Raw genomic sequence first — 26788 nt, forward strand, 5'->3', positions numbered from 1 at the left:
TTGATCATTTCATTCTATCCATGTGTCTATGTATGCTAGAATAGATGTTCATGTGTTTGTCTCTAGATTTTGTGTTATTGATGCATGTCTATCTGTATTGATGCTATAGATTTGGAGATTGTCAAGACATAGTGCTTAAAAGAATGCTCTTGTGATTCTCTTGATGGTTCATACTTATTCCTTAACAGATTGTGCCTCTCCCCTAGTTTATTTTCATGCTAGTAGTGTAGATGTAGTGTAGTTGTAGTGTAGTGTTAAATGGGAGGACAATCCATGCTTGTTGTTTGATGATCTAAGCTTTTGAATGCAAGTAGCATATGTCTCTATCCTTGTGTTGTATTTGGATTGTGAGCTTAATGAAAGGATTAATGACTTGTTTTGATCTATTGTGCTTTTCACATGTTGTTTAGACAATATATGCTTCATTGCTTAGATATATTGTACATTTCACATGATGTTTAGACAATACATGCTTAACTAGTCATCCTTGCTTGTTGAATTAATCAAACACACACACACTTCAATATTGCAACACACCATTTGCCCTCATTAGTCACTTGTCAACGGTATAAAAATGCATTGATTGGTGGTGATCTCTAAACCCCAAGATCTCTCTCTCTCTTACTTACTCTTAATTACATTATTTTGTTATCACTTAATCTAATTTAGTTGTTATCAAATCAACCAACCAACTAATTGTTTGATCACTCGACCTACTAGCCCTAATAGCGATTCCACGACCTTGTTCGATCCTCATAATCCCTTGGGACGATCCCCACTCACTCTTGCTATATTTTTAGTGAAGGTAGTAGTGGCTTTTATAAATGTAAAACTCTTAGCCCTCGCCTTAAAACACACATTCTCAAGCTTTATATGGTGTAGCGACCCTCACAAGGACCACGTTAGTTTTTAGCGCCGTTGCCGGGGATTTGATTGATTAGATTTGGCAACGTTGGATTTGTGGAATTGATTAGGATTAGTACTCTTTTAATCATGTCTTTACTTTATTTTTATTTTTCTTTTTGGTTACTTATTGTATTGTTCTTACTTAACTAGGTGCATTGTTGGAGAGGAAGCAAGCAAAGGAGTATTCAAGCTAAGCAAGCAAGGAAAAGTGTTGAAAATTTTTAAAAATTTGCTAAGCTAAGCTATAAATTTGGAGTTGAAGTGCTAAAGGACCTTTGTGAGACTTTCTTTACTTAATCCCTTAGTTCAATCATCGGCCCGCGTGAAGGCTTTCTTTTAATTATTCTTTACATCATTATTGTTAAAGCATGGGAGTATGAATTAAGTGTATGTGGAAGAAGTCTAATTGCATTACTGTGAAGGCATAGTGTTTGTCATTCTTTGTGTTTGTTGTGTTTTGCATTGTGCATTCATGGACGTCGTTCATTGAGACCAACTCTTGTCCCTCTTGATTTGCATTTGGAATGTATCGTTAGAAATCCTAGGGGAAGAGGAAGTTCAAATAGATCCAATCTATCAATGATGACCATAATAATGATCATGTTGAGGACCTTGGTCATATAAACCAACAAGGTATCCTTCATCCCAATGTGCACAATGAGAACATACAAGTATCATTAGGCATGCCTAGGCCATTCATTCACCAACCACCATAACAACAAGGCCAAGCTCCATATGGAATGCCAAGGCCAATGTATGCTCCACAACCTTCTATCATCAATCAAGGAATTCAAAACCAAGGTGTTCATGTTGCACTTCAAGTAGCTAATCCACCTCTTGCTTTAAGAGACCATTCTGTGCCTAACGAGTATAATGCACTGTGATACCCCTCGGATCCGAGACACGAGTCGATCAGGCCCAGGCCCAAACCTGAGGGAATATCTAATAATTAATATTTTATAATGAACACGGAATACAAAATGAATTAAGAAATGAAATTAAAGCTGAAAGGAACTAAAAATAGAATCTGCAAAATATTATAATTATTAAAATCCATCAAACCCAAACTCCAAAACTCCATCAGTTTACAACTCGGGAATCCATCTCTAGTGGACCCCTATTAAACATCCAGACTGAAATAAAACAACTGTAATAAACATCCAGAAAAACTATGGGAAGAATCCTACATCGTCAGAAGAGTGAATAGAGACCTCTGCTTAGCACGAACACATCTAAGCCTGGAACTGTCGTGTACCTGAAAAAATAGAAGTGGGTCAGGCCCACGCGCAAGTTCTATACTACTATAATCCAAACAGAGGCCGATACGCATGTACATCCTAAACAATTCAACAATAGCTAATAGTCCGTAAATATATATATAGTCACACTAAAGGACTCTCACTAGACTACAGGCCGGTCTTAACTTGAATAGAGGCAACATGCTAAAATGCACACGAAGTGGGCATGTGTACCTAAACCTAAACAGGGTACACCTCTAACCATCGTATCTAGCTATGCATCCCAACGCATATACGCTCCCTAACCGTCGATCCTGAGACTCAAGCTCATATCGAGGTACCACAACAATATATTTAAAGTCCCTCCTGAACCCTAGTAGTGCCGCTCAACTAGTCGTTGCTATGACACTACAATTAATAGGACTTAAATTTAGTTAATTCATTTCATAATCCAGAGTGGGTAGGTTTTGGTATTTTGAAACCAAACCGTCCCTAGTATACCACCGTCCCATACCGGTGTATACTATCCAATCATCCAGCAGTTGATAACATCAACAATTAAAATAAACATCCGCTAAATCCATATTTCCATTACTGATACTAACAGGCATAGTGTAAGCATCAATAACCATAGTCACAGTATAAATATAAACCTACTCAGTTTAGGTTGTATCATAAAATCTGGTACAGTGATAGGATTATTTCAAACTGTCATCCAACACTTAGCAGTTGATACTACAGCCATTTAGAATAACCATCAACAAGTTCAATTCCTCCAACAGTTGATACTAGCAGTAATAGTGCAAGTATCAAGATAGAATTACAGTATGTATATACACATGCTTAGTTTTTGGTTGTTTCACAAAATCCAATTGATGTTAAATTTAAAACTTAGTTCCATTCAACACTAACGCATCCTACCCATATATAATTCAAATACAAGATCATGGTATATGGTCAAACATGTTCTATTACCATTGTTCATCTCAGAAAAGGCTATTGTAGAGAACTAAACACTACAAGTCTATCAACTCCAATCACAGTATAATTATTTGTTCAAGTTCTTTATTGTCCAAGCTATTCCAAGTGGACAGATTAATTAACACTCCTTTTGGAACCTTAACCCAGACATGAGCCTCTTCTAAACATTACATATTCAGTTTTAACCTCATCTGAAAAGTTCCAGAACCATCCACTACATGAAAAACTAATTAGAAACGAAGAAAAAATTGAAAAACTGAGCAAAGAGACGTCTCCAAAAATTAGAGCCGCCTCCTTTAGACCTTGGAGCTGGCTCCAATTTCTTGGAGCCGCCTCCACACTAAGGGGAGCCGGCTCCCTCCAAGGGAGAGTCGGCTCCCTCCCTCTCTGCTTCGTCGTTCCCTCCTCCGATGAACTCTGTAGCCTCTACACCTCACTGTTATGACTTCCAAACCCTGTAACCTAACCCTAGTGTGTTCCCAGGCCATGTTTAAGTCCTTATACCATTATTAATCATGAATTTAAATCAAGAATTATGCACACAACTATCAAGTTTTAACAGTTTAACAACCATGCAACACATACTGGTGTGTATCAAACTTTAGCACGAATAGAGAAACTTTTTAAGTTACAATTAATCCTGGAACAGTTTAGGAATGCAAAGAACACGAAGCCTAAGGGAGAGAGTAAGGATAGAACTTGACTTTGAGATCTTTGTTCAAAATCTCTACGCCGTCTTCTAAGACCTCCGATGAATACAATTGTTGTAAACCTCCTCTGTTTCTCTCTCTGCTACTTCCACAGACGTGTGTTGGTTTTCTTTTCTTTGTGTTTTTTTTTTTTATTTGTATGTAAAACCCTAGGTAGCCTTATTACGTCTATTTATAAGGCTACATAAAACCTAAAGCTCACTGAAGCCCTAATGTGAAACCTAATCGGCCCATAACACCATTAAAGTGAATAAGCATGTCTGCTACTTACCACCAATCCTACAGTAACGTGAATTTAGGAAAACAAGTAACTTTAATTTATTTTAATTACCAATTAACCAAAAACTAAATAAAACAATTAATAAAGAATTAAAAAACACAATTAAGTAAATAAAATTAAACGAAGTAAAACAATATAAATAATTAAAGTCAATAAACAGGTCAACCAAACAACTAATTACAATTAAACCAATTAAAACATTAAATAAAACAATTAATCAAAATACCGAGACTATCCTTTTAAAAATTAGGGGTATTACATTCTTCCCCCTTAACAAAAGGAATTCCATCCTCGGAATTCGCTCTTACCTTCTTCCAAAATTTCAAGAAACTGCGAGCGAATGACATCCTCCCGTTCCCAAGTAGACTCAGCGTCATTGTGATGACTCCACTGGACACGAACCAAAGGAATAACCTTATTACGAAGGATCTCATCCCGATGATCTACAATACGATATGGTGGTTCCAAATAAGTTGCATCCGGCTGCAACTCAATCTCCCCAACATCGATATGCTGATACCGATCCTCATCTCGCAGAAATTTTCGCAACATGGAAACATGAAACACGTTGTGGACGCGATCCAAAGTATCCGGAAGTGCCAATCGATAAGCAACGGCTCCAATGCGATCCGTAATCATGAATGGACCGACAAATCGCAGTGACAACTTCTTTTTCTTCCTAAAGCGCATAACACCCTTCATAGGAGACACTTTGAGTAGAACCTGATCCCCAACCTGAAACTCCAATGCCCAAGTATGACGATCAGTATAGCTCTTCTGCCTACTTTGGGTAGTACGCATGCGATCTCAAATAAGAGCTATCTTCTTAAAAGTATCCTTGATGAACTCAGGACCCAAGAATCTGCTCTCACCAACCTCCATCCAACAAACAGGCAATCGACAGGGTCGGCCGTATAACGCCTCAAATGGTGCCATCCCAACAGTCTTCTGAAAACTATTGTTATAAGCAAACTCCACAAGCGGTAAGTAATCCTCCCAGTGGCCCTTGAAATCAAGAACACACGACCGAAGCATATCCTCCATAATCTAATTCACCCGCTCAGTCTGTCCGTCAGTCTGAGGATGATAAGCAGTGCTAAGATGCAACTCTATACCCAACGCCTGCTGAAAACTCTTCCAGAATCCTGACACAAAGCTCGAATCCCTGTTCAATATGATAGACAACGGAATGCCATGCAACTTCACAATCTCTGAGATGTAAAGCCTTGCCAACTGCTCCGAAGTGAAATCAATTCAAGTAGGCAAGAAATGGGCTAACTTAGTCAACCTATCCACAATAACCCATATGGAATTATGCCCTTTGAAAGAATTAGGCAGTCCTTCCACAAAATCCATAGATATGCTCTCCCATTTCCACTCCGGAATCGGTAGTGGCTGTAGAGCACCTGGCGGCCTCTGATGATTAATCTTAACCATCTAACAAGTACTACACTAAGAAACAAAAAGAGCAATTTCCCTTTTCATACCTACCCACCAAAACTGCCGTTTCATATCTTGATGCATCTTGTCACCTCCTGGATGAACAGAAAACTCAGAATGGTGAGTCTCAGTCATCACATCCTTCCTCAAATCATTAGCAGAAGGTACCACTAACTATCCCTTGTACCTCAAACCTCCGTCAGCCCCAACATAGTAAAATGGAACCTCTCCAGAAGCTATCTCTGCAACCTTGTCAATGCACTGCTGATCCGTGAGTTGTGCTTGTAAAACATTGCGAATGAAGGAAGGTGTAACCACCATGCAAGCCATAAAAGCATCCGATAACTCATCCATATCCTTCAAAGCATTCCACTCAGTGGTGAATAAAGCAGAAAGACTACCAACAGGTCGGCGACTGAGTGCATCCGCCACCATATTCGCTTTCCCTAGATGATACTATATAGAAAAGTGATAGTCTTTCACAAATTCCAACCACCTGCATTGTCTCATATTCAGCTCCCGCTGAGTGAACAAGTACTGCAGACTCTTGTGATCACTAAATAATCTGAAGGACTCACCCAATAGATAATGCCTCCAAATATGTAAGGCAAAAACCACTGCTGTCAACTCCAAATCATGTGTTGGATAATTAAGCTCATGAGGCTTAAGTTTCCGAGATCCATAAGAAATCGGTCGCTCCTCCTGCATCAAAACACATCCAAGACCCTGCAACGAAGCATCCGTGTAGACAAGATACTCTATCCCACTCTGTGGAGTAGCCAGAATCGGTGCAGAAGTCAACTTCCTTTTCAGCTCATCAAAAGCTCGCTGACAGTGTTCATCCCACACGAACTGTACACCCTTCTTGGTCAGATGAGTGAGTGGTTCTACTATCTTGGAGAACCCCTAGATGAACTGACGATAATATCCTGCCAAATCGAGAAAACTCCGAATCTCGATAGGTGAAGTTGGTTGACCCCACTTTATCACAGCTGAAACCTTAGCTGGATCAACCGCTATCCCCCCTTCTGACACCACGTGACCCAGAAACTTCACTTCCCGTTGCCAAAATTCACACTTCTCGAACTTGGCATATAACTGGTGCTCACGAAGCGTCTGCAAGACTATGCGAAGATGTCTAGCATGATCGTCCTCCGACAGAGAATAGATCAAGATGTCATCAATAAAGACAATAACAAATTGATCCAAATAAGCCCAGAAGACTCTGTTCATTAAGTCCATGAACACTGCAGGTGCATTAGTCGTCCCAAACGGCATAATACGAAACTCATAAGAACCATACCTCGTGAGAAACGCTGTCTTAGGAACATCCTGCTCCCTGACCCTCAGCTGATGATACCCAGAACGCAGATCAATCTTGGAGAAGTATGTGGCTCCCCTTAATTGATCAAATAAGTCATCAATCTTGGGCAAAGGATACTTGTTACGAATCGTAACCTTGTTCAACTCCCTGTAATCTATACATAAGCGAAGTGAACCATTTTTCTTCTTCACAAATAACACTGGTGCTCCCCAGGGTGAAGTACTCCTGCGAATGAAACCCTGGCTAAGTAGCTGCTGAATCTGATCCCTCAGCTCGCGCATCTCCACCGGTGCCATCCTATAAGGTGCCCTAGCAATAGGCGCAGTGCCTGGAGCTAAATCTATCACGAAATCGATCTCGTAACTAGGTTACAACCCTGTAATCTCCTAAAAAACATCTGGAAAATTCTGTACATCGGTATGTGATCCAATGACACAGTAATCCCCTCCTCCTTTTCCTTCTCCACATGGAACAAATAGGTGCTACCGCCCCCTTTAGAATGTGGCATAGCTACTACATACATATCCTGACCAGGTACGGTAAATACAATAGACCTATCAAAATAATAAACTTGGACATGGTAGTGAGACAACCAATCCATCCCAAGTATCACATCATAAGTGTGCATGTGCAGGACCAATAGGTTGGTTAGAAATCTGAGTCTGCCAATATCTAGTGTCACAGGCCCATCACTCTCATGTATAATAGCTGTATCGCCCAATGGTGTAGGAATACCCTGAGGTCTAGTGCATACCTTCGTCCTCATCCCAGATAAAACACCAAAAGTCCTAGCTACAAATGAGTGTGTAGCACCCGTATCAAATAAAACACGTCCATGAGAACTATGTATAGGAAACTTACCCTCAACAGCCTGAGGTGCCTGCATATCCTGTGGCTTAAGGTTGTACACCTTGCTATAATGTAATTGCTACGGTGCCTGTCCCTGAGGTTGCGGCGGTGCCGGTAATGCCAGATAAGTCTATCCCTGAATCCGAAGAACCTGTAGAGTTGGAAGAGGCATTGGCGCCCTCTGCCCCTGTTGCACATGCTGTCCCTGTCCCTGTCTCTGTCCCTGTCTTATTGTAGGACACTGCTTAGAAGTGTGACCGTACTCTCCACAAGTATAACAACTACCCTGGAAAGTACCAAATGGCCTCCTCTATCGGTTAGCCGGTGGCTGACCCTGTCCTACCTGCGGTCCCCCATTCTGTTGACGCTGAATAGGTGCTACATCCTTGGGAGCATCTGAACCACCCTTGTGCTTCTTCCAAGGCTGCTGTCCCTGGAATATGCCCTTGTCATTCTATCGGTGTCCGTTCCCATTCCCTTTCTTAGCTGACTGGTTAGCAGAGTCTCTGTCACCCCGCTTCTCACCCTTGGCCTGTATAATGTCCACGGTCAACTAATACTACTGTAGAGCGGCGTCTACCACCTGAGCATAGGTAGTATAGGCTGGACTACCTGTAATAGCTCTCTTGATAGACCACATCAGTCCCTTGACAAAATTGTTATGCTTCTTCTCTTCTGGTGCAAAGAGAGACAAGCGTGTGAACTGCTGCTCATACTCCGCCACTGTCATATTCCCCTGCTGTAGATTTAGAAACTCAGTCTTCATAGCTACCCTGACTGCATAAGGAAAGTACTTTTCATCAAAGCGTGCACTGAACTGATCGTAAGTCAATGCCATCCTCTCCTCTGCGGTGGTAACTGACTCCCACCACTGTAGTGTATCCCCAACTAGCTTGAATGTAGCAAGCATCTGCTTTTAAACCTCCGTGCACTGAACCAAGCGAAGATGTCGCTCGATGTCCTATTTTCACTGGTGAGCTGCTCTGGCATCAGTGGAGCCTGTGAACTCAGGTGGGCTCCCCTTTATGAAAGAACTCCTGGCCTTCTCCCAAGTATCAGTCTGAACAACTGGTGCTGGTAGCGGTGCCGGCTGTACCTGAGGCTGATTCCGAAGTGCAGCTGTTACCCCAGCTTCTATAGCCCGAGCAACGAGCTCATTGAGGTGAGGAAGAATCTCTGGATCTCTGACTTGGTCCAGAGTCTGCTAAACATTCTCCTGTTCCTCCTGAAACTGACCCATGTCTTCTTGAAACCCAAGCCTTTGCTGCTCTTCCTCCATTTGCTGACGCCGTAGGAGATATTGATGCCTACATGCCGCTCTCCTTTCCTTCCTAGTTCCTTGCATTTTCTGTCCGTTTCTAACGTTAACCATTTGTTAACACGAAAAGACAGACGTCAATACCATTTCTATATGAACCGTAAGGAATACAATGAATCCTAACTTAAGCTCTACTTAAGAGAAAATGCTACGCGGAAGTCTTATATGATAGAATCCTAGAGACACTTGAACCTGGAGTGCTCTGATACCAATTGTGATACCCCTCGAATCCGAGACACGGGTTGATCAGGCCCAGACCCAAACCTGAGGGAATATCTAACAATTAATATTTTATAATGAATACGGAATACAAAATAAATTAAGAAATGAAATCAAAGCTGAAAGGAACTAAAAATAGAATCTGCAAAATATTATAATTATTAAAATCTATCAAACCCAAACTCCAAAACTCCATCAGTTTTCAACTCAGGAATCCATCTCTAGTGGACCCCTGTTAAACATCCAGACTGAAATAAAACAACTGTAATAAACATCCAGAAAAACTATGGGAAGAATCTTATATCGTCAGAAGAGTGAATAGAGACCTCTGCTCAGCATGAACACGTCTAAGCCTGGAACTGTCGTATACCTGAAAAAATAGAAGTGAGTCAGGCCCACGCGCAAGTTCTATACTACTACAATCCAAACAGAGGCCCGATACGCATGTACATCCTAAACAATTCAACAATAGCTAATAGTCCGTAAATATATATGTAGTCACACTAAAGGACTCTCACTGGACTACAGGCCGGTCTCAACCTGAATAGAGGCAACATGCTAAAACGCACACGAAGTGGGCATGTGTACCTAAACCTAAACAGGGTACACCTCTAACCATCGTATCCAGCTATGCATCCCAATGCATATACGCTCCCTAACCGTCGATCCTGAGACTCAATCTCATATTGAGGTACCATAACAATATATTTAAAGTCCCTCCTGAACCCTAGTAGTGCCGCTCAACTAGTCGTTTCTATGACACTACAATTAATAGGACTTAACTTTTAGTTAATCCATTTCATAATCCAGAGTGGGTAGGTTTTGGTATTTTGAAACCAAACCGTCCCTAGTATACCACCATCCCATACCGGTGTATACTATCCAATCATCCAGCAGTTGATAACATCAACAATTAAAATAAACTTCTGCTAAATCCATATTTCCATTACTGATACTAACAGGCATAGTGTAAGCATCAATAACCATAGTCACAATATAAATATAAACCTACTCAGTTTAGGTTGTATCATAAAATCTGGTACAGTGATAGGATTATTTCAAACTGTCATCCAACACTTAGCAGTTGATACTACAGCCATTTAGAATAACCATCAACAAGTTCAATTCCTCCAACAGTTGATACTAGCAGTAATAGTGCAAGTATAAAGATAGAATTACAGTATGTATATACACATGCTTAGTTTTTGGTTGTTTCACAAAATCCAATTGATGTTAAATTTAAAACTTAGTTCCATTCAACACTAACGCGTCCTACCCATATATAATTCAAATACAAGATCATGGTATATGGTGAAACATGTTCTAATACCTTTAGACCTTGAAGCCGGCTCTAATTTCTTGGAGCCGCCTCCACACTAAGGGGAGCCGGCTCCCTCCCTCTCTGCTTCGTCGTTCCTTCCTCCGATGAACTCTGCAGCCTCTACACATCACTGTTATGACTTCCAAACCCTGTAACCTAACCCTAGTGTGTTCCCAGTCCATGTTTAAGTCCTTATACCATTATTAATCATGAATTTAAATCAAGAATTATGCACACAACTATCAAGTTTTAACAGTTTAACAACCATACAACACATACTGGTGTGTATCAGACTTTAGCATGAACAGAGAAACTTTTTAAGTTACAATTAATCCTGGAACAGTTTAGGAATGCAAAGAACACGAAGCCTAAGGGAGAGAGTAAGGATAGAACTTGCCATTGAGATCTTTGTTCAAAATCTCTACGCCGTCTTCTAAGACCTCCGGCGAACACAATTGTTGTAAACCTCCTATGTTTCTCTCTCTGCTACTTCCACAGACGTGTGTTGGTTTTCTTTTCTTTATGTTTTTTTTATTTGTATGTAAAACCCTAGGTAGCCTTATTACATCTATTTATAAGGCTACACAAAACCTAAAGCTCACTGAAGCCCTAATGTGAAACCTAATCGGCCCATAACACCATCAAAGTGAATAAGCATGTCTGCTACTTACCACCAATCCTACAGTAACGTGAATTTAGGAAAACAAGTAACTTTAATTTATTTTAATTACCAATTAACCAAAAACTAAATAAAACAATTAACAAAGAATTAAAGAACATAATTAAGCAAATAAAATTAAACTAAGTAAAACAATTTAAATAATTAAAGTCAATAAACAGTTCTACCAAACAACTAATTACAATTAAACCAATTAAAACATTAAATAAAACAATTAATGAAAAGAAAACAATTAATCAAAATACCGAGACTATGCTTTTGAAAATTAGGGGTATTACATGCACCTACCTGCATCCAATTGCCTCCATTTAGAGCACATCATTATGAAATTAAGCCAAAAACTATTCAAATGCTTCCTAATTATCAAGGATTTCCAAGTGAAGAACCTTACAAGTATTTGGATGAATTTCTTGAAGTATATTCCACCATAAAATATACGGACATGCCGGAAGAGGTTTTAAGACTCAAACTTTTTCCATTCACCTTAAAAGACAAGGCGAAGTATTGGTTTAACAATCTTAGGCCTTTTTCAATCACTTCTTGGGCAAAAATGCAACAAGAATTCTTGAAAAAGTACTATCCGGTTTCTAAGACCAATGCCATGAGAACCTTAATTCGAGAATTTTCACATGGGGATGGAGAAACGTTCCATGAGGTATGGGAACGCTTCAATGAATTGCTTAGGAACTGTCCACATCATGACATGCCCAAATGACAATTAGTTTAATATTTCTTTGAAAGCTTATCAGACAACTATAAGAGTATGGTTGATGCTTCCATGGGTGGCTCATACATTGATAGGCATGAGGATGACGTGTAGCGTCTTTATGAGAGCATGAGTGAAAATTCTTTGCATAAAACACTATCATACAAGAATAGTAGAAATTCACAAGGTAGGAAGAGTGTTAGCTTACATCAAGTTGACCATTCAAATGAAATAGTCGCCGAAATGAAGTCTTTATCTCAAAGGTTTGATCAATTTTTGATTAACCAAAACTCGGCGAACCAAGTATCTTCCTTCCCTAACCATTCTCATCGTGCATCAAATGAAACATGTATGACTTGTTCTAGTGTTCTTCATTTTACTTCTCATTGTCCTCACGGACAAGTGCAAAATGAACCTAATGAACAAGTCAATGCAGCTTTTGTGAACCAAGGGAATAATCCTTATGATACTCACTATAATCCAAGTTGGAGGAATCATCCGAATTTCTCTTGGAAAAACTAAGGAGAGGGCTCAAACCCTTCCCAAGGAGGTTTTCAAGGGAAGTACATTCCACCTCTACTTCAAAACCAAGGATCCCAAGGTTATAGACCTTATCAATCACAAGGGAATCAATTTGCTAATTCTCATTTTCCCAACCAATCTTATTCCCAAGGAAATACTCGAAGTCCCGCCTTTGAAGAAAAAGTTTTGAATGCTTTGGGCACTTTAGAGGCTAACACTTAATTACTTCATTCTCACTCTCAATCTATTGCGAAGCTAGAAACCCAGGTAGGGCAAATAACAAGCACACTCAATGCAAGAGAGAAGGGAAAGATGCCCATTAATGCCCCACCTAAGCAACAATATGTTGTGGAAACCCATTCCTCATCGGAAGGCCACACCATTGAATATGTTAATGCGGTGACTACCTTGCGGAGTAGTAGGATTGTGGACAATCAAGTAGAAATGTCCAATGAAGAGAATGAACCGGTGCAACCTCAAGTTGTCACCCGTCCCGTTTCACATCCCATTCCTCTTTCATTGCGTGTTCATGATCTTATGAATGAGAAATCTTCAAAATGTGATTTGAAAAGTGATTTTGAAAATGATACATTGAAAAAAATCTTGAAAAATGTGTTTGAAAAAGAAGTTTTAAAAAATGATGTTGAAAAAGTTTTGTTGAAAAATGATTTGAAAACTTCTTGTGTTGAAGAGAGTTCAAAAGAAAATTCTGAAAAAATGTTTGAACCAAAAGTTCCATTTCCGGATGCCTTAAAAGGATCCATTTCAAAAGATAAGCAAAAGGCAAAAACCAATGAAATCATGGAAATGTTTAGGCAAGTGAAAGTTAATCTTCCACTATTGGATGCAATCAAGCAAATTCCGGCTTATGCCAAATTCTTGAAAGACTTGTGCACCCAAAAGCGGAAGAACAAGAGCCAAGCACCAAGAAAAGTGGTTTTGACCGAGTAAGTAAGCTCCATTTTGCAATATAACATTCTTCCAAAGTTTAAGGACCCCGGTTCACCCACTACATCATACATTATTGGTGATCATATCATTAATCGGGCGCTTCTTGACTTAACAGCAAGTGTTAACTTTCTTCCATACTCAGTTTATGTCAAATTGGGCCTAGGTGAATTGAAACCGACGTCGGTAGTTTTGCAACTTGCCGATCGATCCATTAAGAAGCCTAGGGGTATAATTGAGGATGTTTTGATTAAGATTGATAAATTCTTCTTCCCGGTTGATTTCATTGTCATCGACACGGAACTGGTCCCCAATCCTAAGAGCCAAATTCCCGTTATCCTTGGCCGTCCTTTCTTGGCAACCGCTAATGCGAACATCAATTGTAGGACGAGGATAATGAAGATCTCATTTGGCCACATGAAGGTGAAGTTGAATATCTTTAATCCCATACCCAATTCATTTGACAAATATGAATGAGAGGTTAATGTTGTAGATAAATGTCATGATCTTCAATGTCAAGGAAATGAGCTTTTGTGTAAGACCAAAACTTCCAAAGGATCATCTTCAACCTTGCATTCTCAAAATCTTGTTTCAAATTCTTGCTTTGAAAGGGCATGGAAGCCTAAAGGTTGTGATTGCATAGACAAGGGACCAAAAGTTTCTTTTGAGCTTAATCCAACAAGTTCTTCAAAGAACCATTTATTGGGTGGAGTTCAAAGTATCTATCACCCCAACAAGGACGGGATGCATTATAAGATCTTTGATCCGGGCTAAAAGAGCCCAATGTCTTACTAGAGACGTTAAAGACTAGCAAAGACATTTCGTAGGGTGTCAAAACCCTACTCCTCCCTCATTTCTATTTTAAATTTCATTTCTTGCGAAGTCTAGATACTTGTTTTTGGTTCTCATATGCATTGAAAGGAACTTTGGTGAGGATTGCATGAGCTTTCATGTCATTATTGAGCATTCTACATAGTTCGATCGATCTCAAACCTAAGTTTGATCGATCGAACTCCATTTTGCATCCAACACTTAGAAAAATTTTCGACCTGTAGAAACCTGCATCCAAATCACCTCTCTATCTCATTGTTCGGACTAACTCTTAGATCGATCAAGAGACCTTCGATCAATCCAACTTCCAAGTTCGATCGATCTCATAATTCAACACTTAGAAAAATTTAAGCCTACATCAACCTGTATATTTCACCTCTCTGTCTCATCGATCGAAACATTCCAAGATCGATCAAGAAGTTCTTCGATCAATCCAACTTTCAAGTTCGATCGATCTTCAAGTTCCAACACTTAGCCAATTTTCTGAACCAAAAACCTGCATATTTTTGCTCTCTGTCTGATCGATCGAACTCTTGTTTCGATCGATCTCAGTTATTCATTTCATTATTTTGACTTTGTTTTGACTTTTCAAATTTTTTTTTTTTAAAAAAAAAACACCAAAAATATTTTATTTTATTTTATTTTACAATTTTTAATTTTAATTCCAATTTTTAATTTTAATTTTGCAATTTTCAAAAATTTCAAAAATCCAAAAATACTTTAAAGAGAGTTCATCACAGTTCGATCGATCGATCGAACTATGCCGGGAATGTTTTTAAAAATAAAACCGAGGGTTTTCTAGATCGATACCTTAGATCAATCTCACCCTCTCTACAAACCCTAACCCCCTTCTCCGTCACCATTTTGCCATCACCTCTACCACCTCCGGTGAACTTTCCGGCGAGCATTTAAGCATCAATCTCTCTCTCCCTTCTTGGATTCATCTTCACTCTTCCACATCTCCACTTCTCTCATCGTTTGAGGTAAGATCCGAGAATGTCCCTCATGATTTAACCCTCAATCTTGTGCATACATGCTTTATATGTTGAATACATACTATATACATGACAAAATCCTCCATTGTTGAAGCTTGAAACATTTGTGTCTATATATATATATATATATGTATATATGTGTGTATATTTTTGATGATTTGATTCGATTTGGGAGTATGGGCTTTAAACAGTGGCTAAGATTGATTAATTTGTTGTATTGCTGGGCCTACAAACACGTTCGTGTAGGCACCGTGCTTCCAAAGTCACAGATCAGTGACCTTTGAGTTTTCATTGTCGCACAGTTCGATCGATCGAACTTGTATCTCAGATCGAGCTTGAGAGATCGATCAAACTCATGTCCCCGATCGATCGAAGTTGTGAGATCGTTCTCACTTATTTTCGATTGATCCAACTTTTGTGATCGATCTCACTCCTTTTTATGATCGATCAAACTTCACAGATCTCACACATACACTTTATTCATCATATCTTATGTTCATGCTATCTCATATATGCCCAATGCCTGTGATATTCCATATTGGATGCATTTCATACTTACATTGTTTAGCATGTTTCATATCCTGCCACTTGCATAGATTCATGTCATATCTGTTTTGTCTATTTTTTTTATTTAACATATATGTTTCTATATTATGCTTAAACTTTCTTACTCTGGTACTAACTCCCATTGCAAGTTTTTCTTTTTCTTTTTGCAGGCCATGGTTAAGAGGAAGACCGTTGCTAACAGGCAACACGGGCCCCACCGACACATTAGACCACGGACAGAGAAGCCAGCAGAGCCCTCTTATGCACAGGAGGAGCCAGCACAGGCTATCCCACCTCAGTCACCATCTCATGAGGCTGAGGATGACCACATACCATCCACCTCTACGGCTCATCCTGCATTCACTCTATTACCATCTCCACTGCATACTAAAGCTGAGCATTCACCTCAGCCTGCTCATTCACCTCAGCCATCTCATCTGGAGCGTGATAGGCCTGCGCCTCGATATGCGCATATGACGGTCGACCATGAGTCAGTGTTCGACACGGCCTTTTTCTATAGATCGGTGCTGACCCGATCCGCTTACCATGACATCATTCAGAGGGGTCTGGCCGCTATTCTTACCCTCGTCACAGAGCCAGTCTACCCGCGGCTGGTACGGTTGTTTTACTAGAACCTTTGACCATTGCCGCGTACCACAGCAGAGCTAGTCACTTCTATAGATGGACATCCGATCACCATCACAGTGGACTCACTAGCCCGCTCTTGCTGCTGTCTACACAGATGTCCTCCAGAGCTTCAGGAGACATATCCGAGGCTATACAGGCCTTCATACGCCGACATAGCAGTCTTTCTTACAAGTCATCATACCAGTGGCGAAACCTTCGCCACTTGGACATTCCTTCCAGATGACCTTTGGTTCACCAATTTTGTGCTTTTCTGGAATATATACATGGCAGGGCATAAGATTCAGAGGAGGGGCGATTATTTGACAACCCTCTACGCCTTCTACACCAGGCATTGGGTGTCCATTCCTGCGCTCATCTGGAGCGTGATGAGGAAGCTATATGACGAGTACATCAGCAAGGAGACGCCCTGACGGGCTAAGTCTCTTCCATTCAGCCACCTCATCACCCAGATTTTAATAGATCAGCGTTACCCTATTCACCCTCAGGAGCTGTGATACCCCTCGGATCCGAGACACGGGTTGATCAGGCCCAGGCCCAAACCCGAGGGAATATCAAACAATTAATATTTTATAATAAACACGAAATACAAAATAAATTAAGAAATGAAATTAAAGCTGGAAGGAACTAAAAATAGAATCCGCAAAATATTATAATTATTAAAATCCATCAAGCCCAAACTCCAAAACTCCATCAGTTTACAACTTGGGAATCCATCTCTAGTGGACCCCTATTAAACATCCAAACGGAAGATAGAACAATTGTAATAAACGTCCAGAAATAAAACTATAGAGAGAGCCCTACATCGTCGGAAGAGTGAATAGAGACCTCTGCTCAGCACGAACACGTCTAAGCTTGGAACTGTCGTGTACCTGAAAAATATAAGTGGGTCAGGCCCACGCGCAAGCTCTATACTACTACAATCCAAACAGAGGTCCGATACGCATGTACATCCTAAACAATTTAACAATAGTTAATAGTCCGTAAATATATATATAGTCACACTAAAGGACTCTCACTGGACTACAGGCCGGTCTCAACCTGAATAGAGGTAACATGCTAAAACGCACACGAAGTGGGCATATGTACCTATACTTAAACATGGTACACCTCCAACCATCGTAGCCAGCTACACATCCCGATGCATATACGCTCTCTAGCCATCGGTCCTGAGGCTCAAGCTCATACCGAGGCACCATAACAGTACATATATAAAATCCATCCAAAATCCCTGGTATTGCCGCTCAACAAGTAGTTGCCATGACAATACAAATCCACGGGACTTAACTTTTAGTTAATCCCATCCTTATTCCAAGTAGGTGGGTAATGGTATTATTTTAAAAACCAAACCCATCCTTAGTATGTCACCGTCCCATACCGGTGCCTACTTTCCAATCCTCCAGTAGTCAATAATACCAATAAATCAAGTATATATCAACTAAATTCCAACATCCGACATTCAATGTTAGCAATGATAAAATAAGCATTGATAAACAGGGTCACAACAACAACATATACATGCCCAATTTAAGTTGTTCCCTATAGTCTGATATAAAGACAGAATTAATTAAAACTTCCATTTAACACCTTACAAATGACATACAGATATGTAGGGTATGTATCACAAAATCCTAACCTCCATAGTTGATACTAACTGTGATAATATAAGCATCAAAACAATATTCACAGTATGTATGTAGACATGCTCAAATTATAGTGCTCCACAAAACCGATCTAGTGTTAAACTCAAATCCTCCTAGTATTTAAGTTCCAACAGTTGTTATTATAGAAGTTAAGATAGCTATCATCTAGACCCATCCTTCCAATAATTTATACTAGCAGTGGTAAGGAAAAACGTGAACCAAAGAACCATAATGCATCCACAAACATGCTTAGTCTAGGTTGAACAAGCATACAACACTACTGTAACTACCAGTTTCATAGCAAAACATATATCATTTTAGTTTGGTTTAATCTTCATTAATCCTGAAATCATTTAAGAGTGTAAAGAGTATGAAGCCTAAGGGAAAGAGTAAGGATAGAATCTTGCCTCAGAAACTTTTGTTCAAAGTTTCAACGTCGTCTTCTTAAAAAATCCCGGCGAGTTCCAAAACCTGGTTACTGTTCACGGGTATGAAACACTATTCCCGAACTCAAAATCTGATCTCCACCGTTCAGATTGTGCGACACTGAGTCATGAACCTATTCTCCAAATTTCAGCTCGATCGGACCACGGACGAAGCAGGATTGGATGTTTGATGAAATCTGGGCAGAATGGAAAAAAAAACCTGTGCGACCCAGTTACTGTTCACGAGTACGAATTACTGTTACCGAGGTCAAACTCTGATCTCCACTATTCAGATTGTGCATCACTGAGTCATGAACCTCTCTTCCAAAATTCAGCTCGATCGGACCACGGACGAAGCGGGATCGGATGTTTGATGAAATCTGGGTAGAATGGAAAAAACCTGTGTGACCTAGTTACTGTTCACGAGTTCGAATCACTATTCCCGAGGTCAAACTCTGATCTCCACCGTTCAGATTGTGCGTCACTAAGTCATGAACCTCTCCTCCAAAATTCAGCTCGATCGTACCACGGACGAAGCAGGATCGGAGCTTTGATCAAACCTTGGCAGAATGTGAAAAACTGCATTTTTCCTTTTCCACTTCCACAAAACGTGTGCTTTGTTTAAAAAACCCTACGCAGACGTCTACCTTATACTTATAGAGTTTTCCTAAACCCTAGGTTCATTTAAGTCCAACTCACAATCCTAACCGGCCCATCCATTAACGTAGAAACCTACGATGGCTATAATATAAAACCCTAATTTATACTGTAATTAAAACCCTAGTTAGATGTATTTACCTAAATACCCTATTCACCATTAAATACTTAACAAATAATCTAATTGAACAAAATAATAATTAGTAAACCCAATTAAACCAAATAAGACACATATAAAATAAGACACACATAGAATAATTAAACCAATTACACTTAAACCATTAATGCCAATTAAATAATTAAAACACTAACAAGTAATTCCAATCAAATAACTAAACCAATTACACTTAAACCATTAATGCCAATTAAATAATTAAAACACTAACAAGTAATTCCAATCAAATAACTAAATCAATTACACTTAAACCATTAATGCCAATTAAATAATTAAAATACTAACAAGTAATTTCAATCAAATAACTAAAAATAAATATCATTTAAATAAATTAAATCACCACAAAAGAAAACAATTAAGCACCTAATAAAAAAATATAATGACACATAATCAAATAAAATGCACTTAAATAATAAATTAAATACCATTAAATACCAGGAATATCCTTTTTAAAATTAGGGGTATTACAGGAGCACCCCAAGAGAGGTTCCTGTCACTTCCTAAAGAAGGACTGGGACAAGAGCTACCGATCCATTATTACCAGACTGTAGGACCACGCGATAGTGGCTGCAGCGAAGTTAGAGGAGGAGGAGGCATAGGCAGCAGCAGCAGATCCCGCAGCGGATGACACACCAGTTGATCCAGCTGCAGATCATATAGATATTGACTTAGAGCGCCGTGCAGACGACGCAGAGCAGTACTCTCCAGCCAGGTCGCCCATTCACGAGCAGGAGCAAACTCAGGAGCTTTCTTCTGATTCATCTATGCCTAAGGTGCCAGATCTGACCCCTAGCTTTGGAGTACATCTGCAGATGCTTGAGGATGCTGTTGTTGCCATACGAGCTGATCTTACAGCCCACAGAGCTGATTTTATTGCCTTCTGCACGGATGTCGCGACTATGTTCCGAGATCTATCCAGAGATATCCATGGAGCCCGACCAGCCCATCCTACCTCATCCTCCTGAGTTCCCAGTTCCTTCTATCTCATGATCCCTCTCTCCTATTGATACTTTACTTTTGTCACTGTACATTATTATTTTTTACAACCGGTCTGTCGGCTTTGATATTTTTGTTATACCTGCACTTTATCTATTTTATATATATCTGTTTTTGCTATGGATGACATATGATTATATTCTCATATCTATATGTTTGAATCCATCAGGTGCATCATAGTGACTTCAGTGAGAGAGTGTTACCCAATTTTCAGGACCACAGTTAATCCCAAGTTTGGGGGGCCATACCACCCACTTTGGATACTTCAGTCCCGATCATTCTTGCTTAGTTGCACTGGTATACTCTTTCCTTTATTCTCTTGCACATTAAGGACATTGTGCCATTTAAGTTTGGGGGGAATGGTGCTTTACAGTGTTAGTTAGTACTAAATTCAAAAATTTTGAGCATGACTTGTGTAATTGAGGGATATTGATCTTTTGAGGACTATATTGCTTAAAATTTAAAAATTACTTGACTTGAGAGTCCAATACTCCTTGTATACCTTGTGGATGCCATTTATGAGTAAATTTTTCAAAAGATTGATATCTTGCTTGCACTTGTGGTCCACATCATTTTGATTTTGTGATTACTTTGAGATTCATTCTAGGATTCTACACTAACACAGGCGCACACTGGCATTCATTTATGGGGTACATGCTTTGTTGATTATTGAATTAGTTATATCCCAATTCGGCTAGTAGTGCATTGAAAGTTTTCATTCTTAATAAAGGTAGATAACAACCCCTTTTCACTAAGTAGCCGGGATTCTAGCCTCATCAAGCACTGAACTTCTCGCGCTGAAAGGTGGAGGGCCCAAACTCTAGGTTAATAATTTAATTAAAAAAAAAAGTTGCAAAAGCAATAAAAAAATGAGGGCTTCTTCCAAAAGGTGAGAAGTGGGAAATGATTAGATGGAGGTTGTCTTAATTTGTAGCCTAGTTGATTTGAGCTTGTAAGTCCGTAAGGGTATTTGAACGCCTAATGCCCTAAAGCCGTCTGGTTTGGGAGTCATTGACCTAACGCTCGACCTCATGAATCGCTGGAAAGCTTAATAGATCAACACATTGCACCATGTTTCTATCTTTGATCCTATAAAAATAAAAAATAAAATATGAGTGAAAAGAATAAGCGCACCTAGAACAATAAAGCTTTAATAAAAGGTCCACTTTTTGTCTTGATGATCGGTACTAGATTTGTGTGCTAGTTTGAGGGTAAGGATGTGATTAATTCTTTAGTTAGCTTAGATAGAAACACATTTGATATCTGTCCACTCAAAAGAATTCTAGAGTTGTTTTGATTTGCATAATCATCTTCTTGATGTGTGGAGAACCATATTTGTTTGCTTGATGTTGAAATTTTGGGAGATTGCTCAGAAATGTTTGAAAAATTGCATACTTGAGGTAGTTTTCTCCCAATGCTTGTTTGCAATATTGGTGCCTCTTTTGAAAGAATGAGTTTAATGTTTGTGGGTACCATTTCTGAAAACCCTCACGAGATTTCACTCGTCCACTAGGGGTAACCTAGGGGTTTAAAAGGCTTGTTGCATATGCTAAGTGCAATCGTGTTCCCTACGAAAGTGGCATTATCCATTTATTATTTTCTAGACTCATACTTGTATAGTTGTTTATTTCATTCCTTTACTTTCTAGTTCATTGCTAGGGATTAGCAATATTTAAGTTTGGGGGTATGATGAGCGCTGAAAAGTGCGTATTTAAACCTCTTAAGCTTAGGCATTCTAGTACATTTATCTATCTTACTTTACCGTTTTAGATTGATTTCGTATTATTTCTATTTTCAAGCACTTATCCCGAAAATAAGCTAACTCAGCCAAATAAGAGCTTAATTGAAGCATTTATGGGATTAAACAAAGAAATGAGCAAAGTGGAGAAAGAAGAAAGCAAATGAAGCCAAAGGTGGGAAGTAGCAAAGTTCGATCGATCTAACTTCAAGGTTCAATCGATCCAACTTCAAGGTTCAATCGATCAAACAATGATCGATCTCAGCACTTCAAGGTAAATCCAAGCCTTGGCCCAAAAGCATAAAGTCCAAAAGTTCGATCGATCCAACACCACCCTTCGATCGATCGAACACTTTTATCCTTATTCAAATGATTGATCCTATCCATAGCTGTACCACCCACTAACCACTTTTGTCCTTTTCCCAAAAATATCTCCCAAAATATCTCGGATTTGTCTTTTTCCAAAAAGCTCAACTAGTTGAATTAATCTAGCCTAAGTTCGATGGATCTCAGCCAGTTCGATCGATCCAAGTCCAAGGTTCGATCGATCGAACTTCCTCTAGTGCAAAAAAGTTAAATTTCCATCTCATTGAAAGTTGTCCTTTATCCAATCATTAGGGAATATTGCGTGAACGACCCCAGCTTATTTTGGGTGTCATTTTGACCTACCTATATAAGGATAAGGATTTTTTTTTACAAAGGGGAGCCAATATCATTTTCATATCATCTCTTGGAGAGCAAGCATAGAGGAGGAGGCTAAAGACACCATTGGAGACTCTTCATCAACCAAGGAGCAGATCTCTTCCATGGAGTTAGCCCTTGATGGTTGGAGCAACATCACCATGAGTGGCTAGACATCCTCTTGAGGCTAAAGTTAGCCCCAAGCATGCTTTCTATATATTAATCTTGTGTATTATTGAGGGATTAGTGTTGTAATTAATGTTTTGACACTTTGATATATATAGATCTTGTTTATTCAATGATTTATGTGGTTTAATGCTTCCAATTGATCATTTCATTCTATCCATGTGTCTATGTATGTTAGAATAGATGTTCATGTGTTTGTCTCTAGATTTTATGCTATTGATGCATGTCTATATGTATTGATGCTATAGATTTGGAGATTATCAAGACATAATGCTTAAAAGAATGCTCTTGTGATTCTCTTAATGGTTCATACTTATTCCTTGACGGATTATGCCTCTCCCCTAGTTTATTTTCATGCTAGTAGTGTAGATGTGTGTAGTGTTAAATGGGAGGACAATCCATGCTTGTTGTTTGATGATCCAAGCTTTTGAATACAAGTAGCATATGTCTCTATCCTTGTGTTGTATTTGGATTGTGAGCTTAATGAAAGGATTAATGACTTGTTTTGATCTATTGTGCCTTTCACATGTTGTTTAGATAATATATGCTTCATTGCTTAGATATATTGTACATTTCACATGATGTTTAGACAATACATGCTTAACTAGTCATCCTTGCTTGTTGAATCAACCAAACACACACACACTTCAATATTGCAACACACCATTTGCCCTCATTAGTCACCTGTCAACGGTATAAAAATGCATTGCTTGGTGGTGATCTCTAAACCCCAAGATCTCTCTCTGTCTCTTACTTACTCTTAATTGCATTCTTTTGTTATCACTTAGTTTAATTTCGTTGTTATCAAATCAACCAACTAACCAATTGTTTGATCACTCGACCTACTAGCCCTAATAGCGATTCCACGACCTTGTTCGATCCTCACAATCCCTTGGGACGATCCCTACTCACTCTTGCTATATTTTTAGTGAAGGTACTAGTGGCTTTTATAAATGTAAAACTCTTAGCCCTCGCCTTAAAACACACTCTCAAGCTTGATATGGTGTAGTTACCCTCACAAGGACCATGCCAATTCCCGAGTTGTTAAATTTATGGAGGCTTTGGATTATTGGATGTTAACATTAATACTTTGAGGATTTTTAATTAGAATTCTTTCAGCTTTTAATTATTTAATTCTTTATTCATTTTATAATCTGTGTTCATTTAAATATTAATTGTTTGATATTCCCTTAGGTTTGGGCTTGGGCCTGATCAACCCATGTCTCGGATTCAAGGGGTATCACAGTTGGTATTGATTGGTTGTCAATTATACATCAACCTTTGTAATAACATAAATCTTTGTAAAATAGGGCTATTGGTCGGGTAAGTCGAACTACTGGGACTACTAGTTTGTGGCAACCAAGGTGTCTAACATCACTTTTAGAATGATAAAAAGGTGTTTTAGAGTTTTGTTGGTTTGTCACTAAAATTAAAGGTTTAAATTGCATAAAACAATAACTTGCAAGAACTTTAGAGAAAGGGAATTCAGAAATAGAAGACTAGGGAAGTGAATCCACTCCAACCCTTTACACATGCTAGATAAAAACTAAATTGGGGATAGACAATATATTTAATGATCATGAAATATATAGTAACACATGGTTGCCATATAATTGTCAAGAAGTTTATTAAATCACAAGGCAAGAATAATCCATCAAAGGTTCATATATTTGAACTACCTAAACTAGGGTGTAGCCTTAAACATACTCACTTAAGCAAGGATTATCAAGCCCCTAATCAAATGATGAAGCACATGAAGCTAGGAATCAAGCATAAACCATCAAAGGGAATACCTGAGCAATAGACTAAGGTTTTCTATCAATATGCCATTAAAACCATTCCATAACCTTATTTTCATTGTCAGTATGAAAATATAAGCAATATGATTAATATAAGAAACCATCTAAGACAAGATAATTAACTTAAAATAACCATTTATAGACATTGGAATCCATTACAACAAGTGAGAGGCTCTAGATCATGGAAAGGCCAAAATTATACATTATTATCCCCAAAATAGAAGTTAAGCTAGAACATGCTTACAATGGAGAGCTTCATCACCTCCTTAGGTAGGGAGTTAGTTACCCATGAAAACAAAGAATGAAGAAGAAGATGAAGAATCCCTCTCCATTTTCGCATCTTAGCTCCAGAACACCCAAAACCCTCCAAACTCACTATTTTTCTCTTTAGAACTTAGCCAAAAGGTGAGATTCTCTAAACAATAGCCTCAAGGGCTTTTTCTAGCCAAAAGGGTTACATTTCCCTCCATTTTTGTGCCCCTATAACCCTAGGAGCATTCAGGACCACACAAAAAAGGGTCAAAGGGACAGCCTTGGAAGAAACAATGCAGCCATACCCACTCGTCTGTAAATCGGCGGGAGCCCGCGGGTGCTTGCATCCGAAAAGGGCCTCTGGACAAAACGGCAAGCGCCCGCAGTGGCGCGGCGGGCACCAGCGGAGCAGGCGGCGAAGGCCCGCGAGGAATGCAGCATACTGGAGTAATTGGCGAGCGCCCGCGGATGCCTACCTTCTAAGTATTAAGCCCTCTCTTTTAGCCATATTGATTGGTCCAGTGACACAGCCGTCATTTTTAATGCAAGGCCGCAAAACTCACGTACATGCTGATTCAAGAAACTTGGCTCAAATAACGGTCCCCAGCAACGGCGTGCTCTGATCCTTCAAAGGATTGTCAAAACCGCTCTTCTAATTATATTCGGGGGAACCAACCTGGAAATAGACGAAAGCAAACAAATAAAGCAAAACTATACATTATTATCAACTAATGGACTTAACTAATGCAAATAAGGGCGCTTGAATATGCAATATTCGGCGCTTATCAGGTATCAGAGCACTCCAGGTTTAGTGTCTCTAGGATTCTATCGTATATGACTTCCGCGTAACGTACTCTATTGTTTGGAGCTTAAGTTTAGGATTCATTGTATTCCTTTATAGTTCGGTTTAATCGTACTGATGTCTTTCTTTTTGTGTTAACAAAATGGTTAACGCTAAAACCAAATGGAACAATCAGTACCGAAGGGAAGTAGCCCATAAGCAGTTTTAGGATGATGATGGTCAGTTCTATGGAGAGCAGGAGGAAGTTCAGTAGACTCTAGATCAGGGCAGAGATCCAGAGTATCCTCCTCATATCAATGACCTCATTGCTCGGGCTATAGAAGCAGGTGTGACAGCTGCACTTTGGAATCAACCACAGGTTCAGCAGGCACCGTTACTAGCACCAGTGGTTCTGAATGATTCTTGGGAGAAGGCCAGGGGTTCTTTCACAAAGGGGAGCCCACCTGAGTTCACAGGCTCCACCGATGCGAAAGTAGTTCATTAGTGGAAGAAGGATATTTTGCGACATCTTTGATTAGTTCATTGCACAGAGGTTCAAAAGTAGATGCTTGTTACATTCAAGCTGGTCGGAGATGCACTACAGTGGTGGGAGTCAGCTACCACCCTAGAGGAAAGGATGTCATCGACTTACGATTAGTTCAATACTCACTTTGATGAGAAGTACTTTCCTTATGCAGTCAGGGCAGCTATGAAAATTGAGTTTCTTAATCTGCAACAGGGGAACATGACGTTGGCAGAGTATGAGCAGCAGTTCACACGCTTATCTCTTTTTACTCCAGATGAGGTGGATATAAAGGAAAAGAAGCGGAATAGTTTCGTTAAGGGACTCATCTGGTCTATTAAGTGATCTATTACCGGTTTTCTCGCCTATACTACATATACTCAGGTGGTAGACGCTGCTTTACAGTAGTATCAGGTGACCGTGGACTTCAGATAGGCCAAGGGTAAGAAGTAAGGTGATAGAGACTCTGTTAAT

At 39.4% G+C, this 26788-nt stretch overlaps 1 long non-coding RNA gene and 1 other non-coding gene across 6 annotated transcripts in view; one reads left to right on the forward strand and one right to left on the reverse strand.

Annotated features, from left to right (window-relative positions):
* LOC132311473 (uncharacterized) overlaps positions 1 to 26788 on the forward strand; it is a 63238-nt gene that overhangs the window by 30185 nt on the left and 6265 nt on the right. For 4 of the 5 annotated variants that reach the window (XR_009483012.1, XR_009483011.1, XR_009483014.1 and 1 more), the window contains one exon: positions 1057 to 21467. This is a non-coding gene — a long non-coding RNA (uncharacterized LOC132311473). Of the gene's footprint in view, positions 1 to 1056; positions 21468 to 26788 lie in introns of those variants that run through there. The other variant, XR_009483013.1, reaches the window with a different exon arrangement.
* Positions 11864 to 11970, reverse strand: LOC132315321 (small nucleolar RNA R71). The gene has a single exon (XR_009483621.1). It is a non-coding gene; the product is annotated as a small nucleolar RNA R71 (small nucleolar RNA).

The sequence above is a fragment of the Cornus florida genome, unplaced genomic scaffold (genome assembly GCF_030987335.1).
Source record: "Cornus florida cultivar Cherokee Brave unplaced genomic scaffold, ASM3098733v1 CherokeeBrave_3.0.0_Hap2_Chr06, whole genome shotgun sequence".
Classification (NCBI taxonomy): Eukaryota; Viridiplantae; Streptophyta; class Magnoliopsida; order Cornales; family Cornaceae; genus Cornus; species Cornus florida.